Consider the following 4,869-nt stretch of genomic DNA (forward strand, 5'->3'; position numbering starts at 1 on the left):
TTTAAGCACCGTCTTGAAAAAGTTAGTGCAGGAAGCACTGAGTCTTGCGGCGGTGAGGACATCGGAGCGGCGTGCGATTTCTCCCAGAGGATCATCGTCCAAGGTCTCCCAGCCCCGATGAGGTGGAGAACCGCCTGGCGAATCCATGGGAGCAGCTATGAACTGCCTTCTCTTCGGGGGGAGGGGAACTGGCGAGGAGGAGATAAGAGCGTAGTAACCACAGGGCCTCGTCCCTTCCAACTATAGATCGTTCCTTAGCAAAGGGGTGAGGCTATTATTTACTACTAGTACTAGCATTATGGGACGTTATGGGATTGCATTATACTACAAATAATAGCACTAGTAAGAAATTTTTAGCACTAGCTAGTAGTTTTTGGCGTGGATTAAGAAATTTTGGGTATGTTTTTGCTATTTTTTGTACACGCCAACTAGTGTCATAAAACGTCTTACATTATGTGACGAAGGAGTACATACTCGTACTATAGCAGTACTAGTACTACTTTATCAACTAGTAGTGCGATGTACTGTACTTCTAGTATAGTGCACCAGTTTTGAACTCTTGAATCTCAGGGCCAAGGAGCTACAGTTGGAAGTGGAGGGTACTACTGTTCTCTAGAACCATCGATGTACTATCAATGCAGAGAAAGTACACCTGCGTAGTGGCCTAGTGGGTACTCTCTGTGCTCTATTCAGCCGCTCCTCTCACGTAGCTGGCCTACTCAGCCGCTCCTCTCACGCACACACTAGCAGCCTGTTTATCAGCGACGGTTACTGCGGGGGCAGAGCATTTGATTTATTTGATACAGCGAGACTAGGATTTTTGCTTCCATTTGTGGAGGTGTAATGGATCTCGTCGAACTTTGTTAGTAGTTCCTTCTTTATGAATGAGATGAAGCAAAGCTTTTGCCTCCGTTTCGAAAAAACACGTCAAGAGGAATTTCTTTTATAGTAGAGCCGATAATGGAGTGAAGTCTATGTGTGCAACGCCACAAGCTAAAGAGTAGTAGTAGAGCACTTTACGTACATAGCCATATTGCACAGTTCCCAATGGCCTGCCAGGCTTTTCCGGCTCCTCGGCTTAATTGGGAGGCACTAGTTTAAATATGCTACTAGCTGATGAGGAAGCTACAAGCGAGGTGCGGCTAGTGCGAGCACGCGAGCCACGAGATGCTGGGAAGGAAAACCCGTTCACGTGGCTAGGCTATCTAGTGCACCCAGATTGTGGTGCCGCACATCCGTTTGACTTCAAAACTCAAACTACCCGTGTAAAAATATTGGCTCGCAGCAAAGTTACTATTTAAAAAAAAGGTCGCCGTGCATTCGGCCAGAGTACAACGCAACCTAGAATCTCCTTTTGTCGCTAGTAGTACAATGTTCCTTACAAGAAATCCCTAATAATGCAAGAAATCACTAATAATGCTAAGAAACTACTACCACTTGCATATGTGGCAGATTTAAGATAAGACTGCCTTATTAACCATTGTACATGCTTTTACCAACCAGCCCTACCAAGAAACGACTACTCTACAAAGTGTCGTTATAGGCACGTTTCAACCCATGGCCCTGTTTGGATACATTTGTTGTCAATCTAACCCTGCCATCCAAACACCACTTTGGTTAGAGTTAGTTCAGGGTTAGAATCTAACTCTAACCTCTAACTTAGAGTATCCAAACAGGGCCCATGTCGCCCATTAAGTCAACGCCTTCTATTTGATCGGGCATTATGACTTGTGGGACCTACATGCCAATCTGCACAAAAATCCCCGAGTGACCTCCTACCTCTGGCCCGTCCACCTAGTCATCCTCGGCCATGGGACGCAGCTACCGCCGCCGGCAGAAGGCGAGGTCAAAACCGCCGGTGGTGCGGAGCCCATCTTGCGGCAGCCCGGATGCCAGCTCCGTCCGATGCTCGCGGCCGCTAGCTAGCCAAGATAGCTCCGTCCAGCTACTTGTCTGCAAGGTTTGCTAGCTAGATTGGCACGACGTCGTGGCGGCTTGCTCGCATGCGCCGCGCTAATGCCAGCCATCTGGCTCAAGCGAAGGCCCGCGCGGCGGCTTGCTCGCTCGTGAGTCACGCCCGGGCTAGCCTGCCAACCCGTGCGGAGGCCAGCGCGGTGTCCGGCCCGTCCGGTGGAGCGGCGGCCAACGCGCTCATCACCGGCGCCACCGACGAACACGCATCAGTACTGTTTGAAGTAATGTTTAGGAAAAATAATGATTTGAGGGGGAATAACAGGATAGAAGGTCAGATGTGGGTCCCTCGTGTCAACGATCAAACAAAATGTGTTGGTTTAAGCTGCCTCGTCAGCACGGACGTGTGGGCCAACCCTGTCATAAATGGGTTTAAACTAACCTAATCGGTACTCCCTCTATCCCATAATATAAGACATTTTTGCAAGCTAAACTAGCTTGCAAAAACATCTTACATTGTGGGATGGAGGGAGTACTAGGCAGTAGTTTTTGGCGTGGATTAAGAAATTTTGGGTATGTTTTGCTATTTTTTGTACAATAGATTCTTCCTAGGGCTGGTTGAAAATGGTAGTTTTTTGTTAAATACTCTACATATTGTAAGTAGGAGTGAAAGTTAAGCTTTGGAACCCAATAAGCAAGGCTAGTTACATAGTGCATATGCATACATGATTGAAAGTAAATATCAACCATGAGTGACTAATATCTTGATGGAAAACTCGAAACTATGGAATACTAGGAAAAAATTGCATGGTTGGAAATACTAGCAATGTTCATGTGTGTTGCAACGAATCATAATTAGAATAATACTTATTCACAAACTTGATACAAAACACTCTAATTTTGATATACATACATCACTAGATATGTATTATGTTTCAATTGGAATATATTCCTTGGGATGTTTTGGTGAGGTCACGGAGGGATGTGGTTGGTTTTAATATACTAATTATGTTTTTTTCTGCAAATTGGTAGACAAGTGCGATGTTGGTGAGAAAAGGCAACAACTTACCTCACAGTCGTTAGATGTAGATCTAATGGTCACAAACGACGGATGGCAGACACACCATCATCACCAACTTAGTCTCTTGTAGGAGTACTAGCAAGATTCGTGCATTGCACGGAACATCAAGATGCATTTTTTTATAAAACACTTGTTGTGATTGACCCATGCGGGAGTAATCCCATGTGTAAAAACTAATGATATCTCGAGAAATAGGAGATAAGGTGAAGAGGAGTGGGGCGTGGTGGTGATTGGTGGTCGGACTGAGCGGAGGCATGGGGATTGACGACGCCGGCAGCGGCCACCAGGCCAGTTTGTTCCAGAGGCTTCCTTTGTTAATTGCTCAACAATGAGGTTGTTGGAGATAAGGATGAATGAGGGAAGGCCTTGTCTACAAATGTGGAGAGGGGTGCGGGCATATTTTAGTTTAATTTCCATCCGTCAGATATAGATCGGACTGTCTATATTGCAAGATGGCACGGGTACCATCATCACCAACTCGGTTTTCTTATAAGACAAGAAATATAAGTATGGAGATACAAACATATTATCGATACTTGTTTCCGTAAACTAGCATCTACATTCTATTCAACGCCTCAGCATGTGAGGCCTTAGCACAATGACTTCTCGACTGTGTAAAACAAAGGTTTTCCCGTCGCCGATAAGGAGGGGGTGACGACGACACGCTTTTTGGCTTGCTCTAGTCCTAGTAGTCATACTAGGTGGTCTAAGCACGTTTAGATTTATTCTTTTGACATCTCGTGTTCGCCGTACTGCCACGACTGTTGATGAATAGACGGTAATTATTCAACGGGAAACCCTTGTTGAGCGTGTTTGTGTGTGTGTGAGAGAGAGAGAGAGAGACAGTGTGCGTGTGTGATATGTCTAGAGACTGAGGCAATGATAACATATTCTTTGTGTCTATGTGTGTGGAGGATAGAGAGAGACATGTACATGGAGCTTTGTGTTGTGTAACGTGGAGACACATATACATAATTAGAGAGTGAGTGTGTGAGATACACATGCGGACATGGGGAGAGATGAGGATCCGGATTAATGGGTGTTTGTGCGTGTCTGTGTGTGTTTGTGCGCGCATTTGTGTGTGAGAGGGAGTGTGTGTATGTGGAGTAGAGAGACCACTAATGATGTAAACCTAGTATAAGGGAAGGGGGAATGGTGTGACATGTGTAGTAGCGGGATAGCATGGGTGTGGGCGGGGGGAGCAGACTATTTGGAAGAGACATCGAGTGTGTGTGGGAGAGGGGTGTGAGAGCGAGCGAGCGAGAGAGAGAGAGAGAGAGAGAGAAAGAGAGAGAGAGAGAGCTAGCGATGGAGAGAGAGGGGGGGCGAGAGAGCGGGAGTTTGTGTCCATAAATGGCGTATAGATAGGGAGACAATGTTGATGTTGTTTGAAATTGGCCTATGTACGGAGACGCAAGGGAAGCGAGTCATCGTGTGTGTGATAGGGACTTCATGAGAGATCTAGAATATATGGTGTAGAGAACAATGTGCGAGATCGAGAACGATGATACATTAGGGGGCTATGGAAAGAGTCACGACATATATGTATACAGGGAGGAGCTGCGGCGGGTCTGCATGTGGGAGAGATAGAAAGAGGAGAGTGGTGCACAAGGAGACAAAGTGTGCTTGTTTGCAGTGGGGGTGGTGTGTGAGGTGAGTGTGCGAGAACCACATAACTAGGGAGATAGACGTTTCGGGGTGACATTTTGTGTGTATGGGAAAGATACACTCTACACAGTGCGTGTGCTTGGGAAATAGAGATGCCGGGAGACCTATCTAGAGAGTGGGGGAAGAGATGTGTGCATGCCCAAGAGACAAAGTGATAGAGACCTATATTGGGGTCCAGACTTTAGAAGAGAGAGGGGTGTTCATGTGCT

The sequence above is a fragment of the Triticum dicoccoides genome, chromosome 1A, assembly GCF_002162155.2.
Source record: "Triticum dicoccoides isolate Atlit2015 ecotype Zavitan chromosome 1A, WEW_v2.0, whole genome shotgun sequence".
Taxonomy (NCBI): domain Eukaryota; kingdom Viridiplantae; phylum Streptophyta; class Magnoliopsida; order Poales; family Poaceae; genus Triticum; species Triticum dicoccoides.